Here is a 13,190-nt window from a genome sequence, read left to right on the forward strand (position 1 = left end):
TTGAGTTGCCTTTGCCTTCTCTTTTTAACCAATTTATTCAGCAGCCTTGAAGCCTCCTGTCACACTTCAGGATGGGCTGTCACATATTTAGACTTTCCTGGGCATATCTTCTTTTCCCACTTGGACATTCCTACTTCACATATACCTTCACACAACACATCTGGTGTATCTGAGACATGACTCCACCACTGTGCATAATGAAAATATGCATATGTACACGCTTCCAAGAAATCTTGAAGAACAAGGTATCATTGTGGGGAATTAGGAATGGTCCAATATTTTTCTTGCTGGAAAGCACTATATTTACAGAGCAGCATATTGCACTTGATCTCAAAATAACACCAGCAGATAATTGGGCCATTCTTATTAAATAATTATCCAGCTGAGTGAAGTTTGAGATAGTGAAGACTGTTTTGTAACCCTTTACAGAGGAGCACAGATATAGGTTGCACTGAAAGTTAAGGCTCCAAGTAACAGACAAGACAGGGTAAGTGGAAGGGACAGGATGGAAAGAAATGATGAAACAAAACCAATTCATAGAATCATAGAATCATTTTTGGTTGGAAAAGACCTTTAAGATCATTGAGTCCAACCACTAACCTAACACTGTCAAGTTCACCTCTAAACCATATCCCTAAGAAGCTCATCTACACATCTTTTAAACACCTCCAGGGATGATAACTCAACTGCTTCCCTGGGAAGTAACTCTCAAGAGCAGTCTGTGTCCATATGTGTGTGTTTGTCTGTCTCTACATTGCGTATGATCCTCTCTGTTGTGAAAAAGGTAATAACTCTGCAAGTCAAAGGAAGATCAGTCAGCCAATAAGGGAAAGATAATTGCTTTTCCCTATTATAGATGGCACCATCAGTTTTAAGGAAAGTAATATTTTTGTTATTACCTCTGCAGAATCCAAACTTTTATCTTACTCGCTGTATGGTCAGGAATTGCCTTAATGTCAGGGCTCAAAGAGTAGAAGCAAAGCTGTGGAGTTATTGAAAATACATGAGTCATTGACAGGGACTAAATGAATGAGTTCTATGTATAACACATGAGATTTGACAGATCTGTAGTATCTGCTGCTAAATGCTTCACAGCCCTACGAGAACTAAGCCAAAAACCTCAGGAATCTTTCAGAGAAATACTACTTTTGTCAGCCAAATCACAAGAATTTCTAAAAGAAAATGAGCAGAATTACTCAAGACCAAACAATAGTAAGAGCAACATGCATCACACTTCAGGATCAGAGATGTAAAAAGAAATTGAGGCAAAACTTTAATTGTGATAGGTTCAAATCAAGTTTTCAGCAGTTAAACAGAAGACAATCATAAACATAAACAGAAAAATATAAATTAAAAAATCCATCCTTGTGGATCTTTGGGGATAGGTATAATAAAACTGAGATGACAGCAGAACCAGAGCTGTTACTCTTTAATGATGAGAAACACAAAGTTATGTATGTTAAAACATCAATCAAAATGCCATAACTTAAAAACGTGTCACAGACAATGTTCCCCAGCAACTAGTTTTCTAATCCACTCTACTGAAAGAAGCTCCTCTGAGTGCAGCAATGCATAAGACATCTCCCAAATTCCTGGTTAACATGACAGCTTTGTTATCACAGGCAATACTTGCTTATACATAAGGACAAGGGTTGTACATGTTTAAAGCACATGGTTCTTCTCATATCTGCTCTTGAAGTGTTTTTGCAATCCCTTGCAGGGCAGAAAGGATCACTAATAGATTTGCCAGAAAACAAACAAACATAAAATCTTTTGACTCCAGGTGTAAATAGCATTAACTTACTGTAAAATAGAATATACAAATTCAAGAGTCCCAGTTCATCTTGTGGTTAGAAATGCCATGGAAATATGTATGCCTTTGAAATCGCAGTTACCTTTCCTTCCTACATCACAAGCAGAAACCAAGCCTTCATTCTGCTTTGGATTTGATGCATTTATATACATCATTTATATTTCTGAGAATCAGCTTCTCACTGTTTCAGCTAGCCAAATATCCAAGCCACTTCTCAGTGTAACCTTCCTGTTGCAATTCAACTGATAAATACACAGCTGCGTTCAAACTTAAGGGACTTCCTCAGTAGACACTTGCTTGAAGACCTATGCAGACACCTCACAAAACTTCAGTCATTGTAACTGAAGCAACTACTTCCACCCATCTACGAATTTAAGTAAAACAGTTTAACAGTTTCATCAAAAAGGAGAAAAAGAGGTAAGCAAAGAGAATAACTAGAATTAATTCCTAAAGTATAACTAAAGCCATACAATTTCAGAGTCTTCCCCTCTGGGGAAGCAACTGTTCAGCCAGCTGGTTGCTTTCCCTTGACTCCAGCAGCCACCATTCACCGTTTGATGTTTAAGTCTTCCAGATTAGCAAAGTCTGACTTAGGCTGCACTGATCTGCTGGTGCGAATCATCTCAGTTGGGTGCCCATCAGGCTGCAAGTCATGCCTCATGCTGCCATCCCCACCAGCAGCTTCCACCAGCCCTGCCTGACATGCAAAGCTCCTCTAATTTTTTCTTTACCAACAACTGTTTTGCTGTTGGTGTTCTTAGAAACAGGTTTACTGTGTTAAGATACAGTCTTTCAGCTCACTGGAAATATCAGCAACATCTTGCATCTCACATGGTCTCTTTTGTCTAAACTGTTTGCTTTCAGATGAGTGGCCTACAATTTTTATTTTCTTTTTTATTAGAAATGTATCTTAAACATACCTCCACTTCTTGAGCCATGCAATTGGGTTTCAGGTCTGTTTGTTACTCCTTTCTTAGTGTCTCTTCCTTTCCACCAGACACATATCAACAAACTGTATCTTCCAGCACCACTCCCGTTCCAGTTCCTAGGGATGGTCCAAGACAGGGATTTTCCTTTGTGCTTCCTCAGCTTGGCTCCAAGTTTTCCCTTCATTGCTCTTAAAACATTTATCCTTTTTGTTACCTGGGGCTTTCACATGAAGACCAATGAGCTGCAGAGCAAGCATCTGGTTCAACATTCCATACGTATTTGCACTCATGCCCAAATTTCTGAGTAAATTTTCAAAACCAAAAAGATTTTTCTCATTAGCTGTGGACAGACTAATCCATGCCTGGCCCATACTGCCTTTGGAAATATCCTCTTTCACCCATTAAGTCTGTGTTTTTCCAATTGATCAAAATAAAAAAGTTATACAAAGGTGTTTTCAAGGCTTCAGATGACTGATTAAAACAGTAACATCTGTTTCTATCATTAATATGTTTGTTCCTGCTTTACAGAGATGGAGGAAAAAGAAATATATATTTTTAACATCCTGTTGCAAAAGGCAATCAAGAAAAGTAAAAGATAAAGAAGAAGTACTGCCACAAACAGTAAAAATATTCAGTACTGGTATAAAGTGTTGGTTTTGCATAATACAATTCCTGCTCAGCATGAGGAAAAAGCAACTATTTCTACAAACTTTTATATTTGTCATACAGCAGTATGTCCCAGGTATCATGTGAACAGGCTAGCAATATTTCTAATCGAGAAAATTATATCTTAACTAGCAACATGTTTGTAAGGCAAAAGTTGACTTACTTTAAGCTGCTGAAACAGGGCAATGGGTTAAAGAACAAAGAAACAAAGTAAAAAGCAGAAAGATAAGCCAAAAAGGAGGGGTTGGGGACAGGAGGAAAGGTAAGATCATTTTTCCCTACACTGCTAGAAGAAAGTAAGCCTGCTCTGTGATGACGTGGAACAGCCTGTTTGGTAAACAGTACTTGATATTTACCAGCAAACTCTCAAAGGGAAAATCTCCATGGGTATTCGAATCTCCCTTTGCCTTTCCTAAACTTGTCAGTGAAGAAAGATATCTCACACTTTTAGCTACCATCAACATGAAAAAGTAAAACCGAATCCATCTAACAGCAATACATGATGACAGCAATACAAAAATAATTTGAGCATGCTCAGGTGAGCAAGATGAACAAATCGTTCAGTAAGCAAAGTTAAAAGTCATCTAATGTGCAAAATTGCCTTGTCTGAATCACACACAAAAGTCATTTTAAAAAGCAAATACCTACATAAAATATGTTCAAGTCTCCACATTTAAGTACACACAGGAGGGCTAGTTAATTGTACATATTTATCTTTGCATTTGAAAGTTTTTTCAGAGTTTTCTTTTTCTGCAACTAATTTATACGTCACACTATATTAAACCATGGCATGCTTGATAACAAGGACTACTGTAGAGTTGTATCATGTACACTGAAGTCATGACTAATACAAGATACCTATTTAATAAGCTGAAAAAGACCTAGTGAGTCTATTTTTATTCTACAACAATTCAGTATTGGTACAGATAAAATTATGTAAAGGAATACGTACATAATATTTATTTGCTAATACTTCTTGGGACAAAGAGTATGGACTTAATGAATAAAATCACTAATACTGGTCATTGCTTTTTCTTAGGCAATGGCAGAATTTCAAACTCTTAGTACTACACAAAACCTAGGAAGCAGCTCTGTTGCTAAAATCATTTATTCCAAATAGAAATGTGTCCCAATACAGCCAAATCTCATCAAAATGGAAAATATAAAATCACGAATTTTAGATGTATTATACATTTTCCAGTAAAAGAATCTGACATGTTAAAAGCTTTTTTTTTTTTTTTATGTATTGACATAAACTTTCATTTTGTTGCCAAAAAAAAGAAAAATGTAAGAAAAAATAAGGTGTATTTTGTGTTTCCTCAGCTGGAAAATTACAAGCAAAATACAAGCATATATCTGTGAAATGTTGATACGTGTTTCACATTTTCTGGTTCAATTTAAGACAAACTGTGCACAAAGCTCTGTCTCTCAACTTATTCTTTCAGGTTTTTACCCCTATATTTAAACCAATTTCCTTGGTCTTACTGGTTAAGTCCTGGCAATGTCGTAAGTCAGTTACTTGGAACTGGATCCTTCATTCTCTGTAAACTTCCTAACCAGCAGGTGAAGCTGGAATCAAGTAGTAGTTACTCATTAGGTGAGCTACTCCCACACCTTATAGAAATGTGCTGGAACCACCTTACAAATTATGTTCCTGTGTAAACTAATGCATATCATCCTGATTTTAATGCTTCTCAGCTGACACTGAGAAACTCGAACATAGATCCTGGAGTTTGGGACAACATGGTTCCAGTGTCCATACAGGACTAAATGTTCTTCACAGCTCCCTGGCAAGATTTAATCTGAGGGGCATGCACAGTGCACGCTTCCCACACACTTCTAGAATTATGCATTTAAAAACATTGCAGCCACAGATGTTTCTGCTTCTCAATGGCTGGGGCACTTCTTTTATCCAATAGCTCAGTGGCTAAATCACTTGTTCAAGAAAGCACTATGCAATGTAACTTCTTCAGCCTGAGGAGGCTGACAACTATATTTTTTTCTGCGGAAAGAACATCCTCAGCATACACAGGCTGTCTGATCCAAGATAATTTACCTTCCTATTGAAGCTGTTCCACTTAGCAAACTGTGATTCGTGATTTACTGGATCAGAAAAAGGACTGACTCATTGCATGAGTATCACCCTCTCCTCTGGGGATAAAGATGTTCTCTTGGGAGAATACCTCAGCTCCATTCACCCAAACTGTCTTCAGAACCTCATTCAATTGAAAGAACATGATGGTCTGCCATCAACAAATACTTGACCTTCCTTAGGCCTGTATGAAGCCAAGAGCTATCTAAGCCTGACCTCACCAGTGAAAACATAAGCTGAGGCTGTGATACTACAACTAATACAGTTACAAGAAAGAAAAATGCAGGCAGTGATTCATAAGGTGATACTGCTCACTGAGCATTAAATGTAAAAGATTCCTCACTAGTCTCATTTTCATTCAAAAACCACTGTGCTTGTTGTATACCAACTCCAGCTAGCAAGTAAGTGCCCATCCATTCACTCACCCCCCCCAGCAGGGTGATGGAGAGAACTGAAAGGGCAAAAAGTGAGTAAATTCATGGGCCAAAATAAAGACAGTCTAATAAGTGATAAAAAAGAAAGAAAAAAAGCAATCATTCACCACCAGTCCAGCCAGTCCCTAAGCAACAGTTACCTTGGAAAAAACTCCCTGCTCCTGTTTTTTTTGCTTGGCGTGACTTTGTATGCTACGGGATACCCCTGTGGTCAGGTGGGGTCAGCTGTCCCAGCTGTGACCTCTCCCAGCCTCTTGCCCACCCCAACCTACTTGCTGAGGGCGCAAAATGAGAAACAGAGAAAGCCTCAATGATGTGCAAAAACTGTTCAGCAACAGCTGAAACACTGGTATGTTACCAACACTGTTTTGGTCACTAGTCTAAAACACAACATTGTTTGCTCTCCTATGAAGAAAATTAGCCAAATTTTCCACCCCCAGGCAAATCCAGTGTATGCTGAATTGGCTGCAATCTCTTTCATGCTCCTTTAAATTTCTGTGCCCCTACATTTGTCTTCTTTAACAGAACTAGGTGCATAAACAAGCAGAACTGCCTTAGGACCTTCAGCTCATGAAACTGACTTTGCTCTCCCACTTGTAAAGTCTTCAATATTCAGGTGCTGGCTTGAGATACTGCATCTAGCTGCTATAAATCAGGATTTTCTTTTAGTAAAACCACTGTCATTCAGCCAGTACCCATGGGAGCACAGGGATGTTAAGAGATGAGAAATATTAACATGTGGAATGGCTAAGGGCATAATAGTGCATCTGCTGTTATCTCTGCAGCCCAAAGAGGGCAAATGAACTTAATTCTTCACTTTCTGCATGCCTACAAATAGTTCCTTTTTAAAAACATGCACTATATCTAAGCAGTAGATGAATGTTATAGGAAGACTACACATTATGGTAAGAACAAGGAAAGATCTCATTCTGAACCAAATGAATAGCTTCACCAGAAATTGCTCCTTATCTCCAGACTTTGAGAGAATTTACAGTTGGAGGCAAATACTGCACTTTCCAACATCTGACTTATTTGTAACATGCACAGAGATTTTGGTAACTGGAGCTCTACAGCTGCAAAACATTACATGATCATTACATTATTATTACATTATTACAAAATAATCAACAGCAGTTGCAGCCTAAGAACAATGATGTGGAGCTGTCAGATCAGGCTGCAGACCAAATGCTCACCCAGTTCAGTTCCTTTAGTGGCATTTTGGCACTGCAGCCAGGCTGACATCTGGTCTGGCCGGTGCTTTGTGGCACACAAGGCTGCCTTGGGTGGGACAAGTCCAACTAGAGCAGGGACAGCCCTCCTTCCTGGGGGACAGAGGAGAGGATGTTGTCTCAATTCTGAGTTTCAGTCAACCACTGCTCGCTTTACCAACTCTGTGGAGGTTTTGCCACCTGAGAGAAAGGCACCTCAGCCCGTGTGTCAAGAGACCAAAAAGGATAATGGCTCAAACATTGTCACAAAACAAGTCCATCCACAGGGTATGGGACAATCCTAGTAGCAGGAGATAGGACATTCATGTTAAGGTGAAGTGCAGTTTACATATCAACGGCAATGAAACAATAAATAGCTCTTTTCCGGGATGAGATATTTTCAATGGGCAAGATTGTCCTATCTTGATTTAATTTAGTTACAAATATCTAAGACAAAAATTTGTAATTTTACTTGATTAGTAAATCCTATGGTAAGTTAATGAAGACATTTTTTCTTTATTACTGACGGGGTGCAACTATGGACATAAGGCATGATGCACAAAACACACTCTGTGATATATGCTCCTGGCTGAGTGAAGTTTGATTAAAGAATATTGCTTTTTCCCAACTGTAGAAGCAAGTCGAAGCTGGCTTTCCTGACCATGGCAAGGCTATACACTGCTGTTTAGATACAACCCTCAGCCCTTCTTTGGTTGCATTTCCATACCAGATGCCCAATTCTCTCCCGTGCTGTATCTTTTACAATGTGAATACCAGATGCTTTTATGTGGCATACAGGAGTCAATACAGCCAACCACAACAGTACCCAACTTGCACAGGTGTTTGTGAGGAGAGCACATAGTTCCTTTTCCGCTTCTCACCAAAAGCACAACACTGAGCCGATGGTGCAGCCATCATGCCTGGGGTCTGATTCTCCACTCCATTTCACATGTCGTGGTTGTGCAATGGAAATCAATGAAGTCACACAGCTGGAAAATTGGCGCAACAGGGACTGGCCCTCACTCCCTGAGGGGGCTTCAGTTCACTGGTGGGAGAAACAGTCCTTGTACATACATTTGTCAATCTGGTTCCTTTTATGTCAATTAAAAGTATTGCTTTTGACTCCAAGGGAAACTAGTCACATTTGTGTACTGTTTTAGAACGTGCTCTGGAGACTCTTCAAGAGGCTTTTTATCAGATAGAGGTTAAAAACCTGCACACACTAAGGATGCATGGTATTTAAACAAAGTTAGCATTATTCTTCAAATTTGAAGACAAAACATATTCAAATATTTTAATGCAAAAAAGCAGGTTTCTGGTCAATAAATTTTTTTAAATGGCAATAATTAATCCTCTACATCTGACAAAAATAAAGATAAGATCTTCCATGGATGTAAATTTAATCTAGGGTCGACAATTTACACCAGGCAAACTTTCAGTTGTGTGCAAATTTACACACACTCTTTTAGAAAAATTCAATAATTCACATGAAACAAAAGATTCCATGCAGTGACCTGCAGTTTACCAGCAGAGAGTGGAACACAATGAAATGATTGCTAGTGACTCACACAGTGAAATTCACTTACAGTCTCACGGTGAAATCACTACTGATGTCTGATAAATACAGGACAGGTTAATAACTTGATACATTCTAGGCAAGATGATAACCTCTCCCTCCAGTTAAAGCTGTTTTCAAGTTTTTCACACTGATGCAACCAGAAAGTTGGAACTAATTTTTTTCATACAAATACAAAATTCCATATACCATGAATAAAGAAATAGATTATAAACACTGAGTGTTGATCTCTTGCCTTAAAACAGAGAAGATCACTGGACATTATCAACCATGGAAACTCAACCTCAGTTAACAGGAACAAAGCAGAGGAGTAACATTGAAAATACATAGTATGCTTCACCCTAAAAAAAAAAAATTAATAAGCTTTAAATATTTTGCAACAAAAATGAAAACTAAAAAAAAGAGCTTAATGTAGAATGAGATTAAGCTTTTGATTATGAAAGGATATGAGAAATTAGACCATAGGTAGAGCACACATTGCTTTTTTATAGTGAAGAAAAGAGAGAACCAAGGAAAAAAACAGTGGTTTTCATTATGTCATTATTTCAGATTCTTCCTAAAAGAAGAATCTGAAAAAATACGTCTTACAATGGTATCAGAACTCTTTTAAGTATGGATATATGCTAATTAGGGTGTGTGCTAACTATGCAAAAAAGCTTTCTGTGATTTCCAAAACTAATTTCCATCTCACTGAGAGTTTTCAAATTAATCTGAGTTCTACAGCATTCTTGTTTTGAAGTAAGAGGAATCCTTCTCTGAAGAAACATAAAGCTTTGATTAGGACCCATTTTACCTTTACAAAGTATTATTGTATACTTTTCCCATGTATTAAAACAAGATTTTAAAGTTCTGAGAGTATAGACAGCACGGCGTGGGTTTGGGGTTTTTTGTTTGGTTGGTCTGGTTTTTTTGCTAGTGTGTGGTTTTTCATGGTTGTTCTTTGGTTGGTTGTTGTTTTCTCCTCACCTCATTTGACAAGGTTATCTAAAAAGATCTCTCCTGGCTGAAATCATCAGAATAGCATTTTTTCAAAGGTGGCCGAGGTTCAGAAGACCATTTCAATAGAAACTGACTGTTTATACACTTGCCTCCAAAATTTTATTCCTTATTGCTACCTCCAGCCTGAAGTAAAGTTAGACCTAAGATAAAAGTATTTACAAATCGAAATGGCTTTTGAATGGAAAGTGAATATATTTTTAATGTATACATATATATAGATATATATAACAAGAGCCCAATATATTGCAGAAATTATCACAGTATCACAGTATGTTTGGGATTGGAAGTGACCTCAAAAGATCATCTAGTCCAATGCCCCTGCTGGAGCAGGAACGCCTAGGTGAGGTCGCACAGGAACATGTCCAGGCAGGTTTTGAATGTCTCCAGCGAAGGAGACTCCACAACCCCCCTGGGCAGCCTGTTCCAGTGCTCTGTCACCCTCACTGAGAAGAAGTTTCTTCTCAAATTTAAATGGAACCTCTTGTGTTCCAGCTTGATCCCATTACCCCTTGTCCTATCATTGTTTGCCACCGAGAAGAGCCTGGCTCCATCCTCGTGGCACTCATCCTTTATATATTTATAAACATTAATAAGGTCACCCCTCAGTCTCCTCTTCTCCAAACTAAAGAGACCCAGCTCCCTCAGCCTTTCCTCATAAGGGAGGTGCTCCACTCCCTTAATCATCTTTGTTGCCCTACGCTGGACCCTCTCCAGCAGTTCCGTGTCCTTCTTGAACTGAGGGACCCAGAGCTGGACACAATATTCTAGATGGGGTCTCACCAGGGCAGAGTAGAGGGGAAGGAGAACCTCTCTCCATCTACTAACCACCCCCCTTCTAATGCACCCCAGGATGCCATTGGCCTTCCTGGCCACAAGGGCACAGTGCTGGCTCATGGTCATCCTGCTGCCCACCAGGACCCCCAGGTCCCTTTCCCCTACACTGCTCTCTAACAGGTCATTCCCCAACCTATACTGGAACCTGGGGTTGTTCCTGCCCAGATGCAGGACAACAGCAATTTGTTTACACTTCTCATGAGGACAGAGCACCTGCTGAGCAGTACAAGTAGTTTATAACAAGCATGCTGAAAATACACTGGAGCGTGATACACATCCACTTACACAAAGTAGCATGAATTACTGATAGATTTTCTTTGTTTTTGTTTTGGTTTGGGTTTTTTTTGTTTTTTTGTTTGTTTTTTTTTTGGTGGGTTTTTTGGTTGGTTGGTTGTTCTGGTTGTTTGGTTGATTTGGGGTTTTTTGGTTTTTTTGTGATTTTGTTTCATTTTGGTTTTGTGGTGGTAGTTTTCTTTGTTTAGCTTTTTAGTTGTTTGGGTTTGCTTGTTGTTTGGATTTTTTTGTTGTTTTTTTCTTTTGCAGGATGCTGTTCTGCACAGCAGCATACATTCATGGGGGTACCAAATGCCCTCTGCTGCCCTGAGCTGAAGAGCAGTGACACACAGCCTGCCTCCCGATGGAGAGTTCAGTGCCAGCCTGAGTGCCTGGTGAGTTACTGCTTCATCTAACGAAGCACAGCCGCTTCACATTCTGTTTATAAACACATCACAGTCATGCATAGACCTTACCAAAGGGAGAACCATAAAGCAAAACTCTCTACAGCTAAAGAAATGTAGCTGAAAGTTTAGGCCTTATAGCAAATTTGGCTCTTGTTTTCTTGTGATTCTTCCACTAACTAATTTAACTGAAAATAATGGAGTTTTACTGAAAATAAGGTGTTATTAAATCAGATACAGTGTGGTTCTTTAAATACATCTTTACATATCTCTATTCAGCTTCACAAATGACAGAATAGATTTTGATTCATTTTAAGAAATACAGTTACGTGAGACAGCGTTTCACCTCTGTCACACAGGAAGGATTGCAAACAGGTTGTGGCTGAGCTTCCACTGTCACCTGTCACCTTCTCACCACCCCAGGGAACCATTTGTCACTGTAACCACTGCCCTCCTTTGAGAATGAAGGGAGATTGGGGTTAGCATGCCACAGGGGGTCTTCTCCTGTGATTGTTGAACTCGAAATGTTTTGGTCAGACATGAAAGAGGGGAAATGGATGAAAACCAGCCTGATCTCCTCAGTGTCTATAGGGAGACCCAGAAGCTGCACACGGTGAGTGCACAGGCAGGACTATGATATGGATGCTGTCACGAAACTGCACAGTTGTTGCCACAGTCTTAACCTGATTTTTTATGCAGTCCATCAACACTGTCTGCAAAAGAGAAAGCACAGATGAGACAGGTTAAGTCATATTTCCCTTCACATTTTGTCAAGGCAAAGTGGAGAGTAAACTTTCAGTCATGATGCTATCTTATTAGCTCAGAGGATAACAGATTGCATAGGATTTGGTGTCAGTTTTGACAAGGCAAAATGATTCAAATTTCTGTTCGTTGTAGTTAAGCACAAGTTGGCTTGTTAGCTGAATGCTGAAAAAGTACCAGTGACCTGATGAAATCTGTTGTTCATACTAGGAAATGCATTTTTGTCAAAGCTGTGACTTTTTTAAAGGTGCACGGATTCCAGTCAAGTTTTTGAGAAGAGAATCACTGTGCACTGGCTCTGCATTCACGTGAAAGAAAAACCACATTGAACACTAAACTTTCTCATACAATTTGCACAACTTCTTAAAGCACTTTCTCACTCTACTGTGGAACAAAACCAAATTTAAAATGTATGAAAGCATTCAGAAGGTTGGAGTATCGCCAATCTGCCCAACATTTTAAACTCTGTAAACTGGTTCCAGCTTTTGGAAATGTATATGCATCCTGGCTTCCTTCCACTACAGTGGGTAATTGTTTTGTTTTGAGGATTTTCACAGATCATCCATCTTTATTTCCCGCTAAACAAAGCACTTCTGTACAAAACACTGAGTAACATTCTCCATTTTAAACAATAAAACACCATTCCACCTTGAAGTAATCCAGTGTTTTATCTTGTAGACCTATCATCACCCACCTTATTCTTTGAGCTTCTTTGCTCTGAGGAAGTTTCAGGCTGAAGTACTTAGATAAAAGACTGCCCAGGTATAATGATGCTACTGTAATAAATGGTAGGCAAGCAATATCATCACCTGAGCCCCAGCACTATAGCAAGGGCCATGCTACACTGTAATGAGGAGACTGGGTTGCAGAAGGTGATTTTGTGAACTGATGTTTTGAATACTTACTAGACTGGAAATCCTATGGTGACATTTCCAAGAGTAGACACATTTTATTAATGTGCTGTTACAAGCATTTTTAAATTCTCTCTCCCTCTGCATCCTCACAATTAGCATCACTTGCACCACTCTAGTGGCATGGCCTGGGGCTGACTCAGCAGGAATTAGTCCTGATTGCCCACTGTACATCGCTTATGTTAGCTTTTGCTTAAAAGGCTCCCACTTAGATCCTGTTCATCTTGGATCCTGCTGTTTTACAATTCAGGTATAGCACACAGAAGAGTTGGGTTTTACTTTAAGATGT

This window comes from Nesoenas mayeri (genome assembly GCF_963082525.1).
Source record: "Nesoenas mayeri genome assembly, chromosome: 2".
NCBI lineage: Eukaryota > Metazoa > Chordata > Aves > Columbiformes > Columbidae > Nesoenas > Nesoenas mayeri.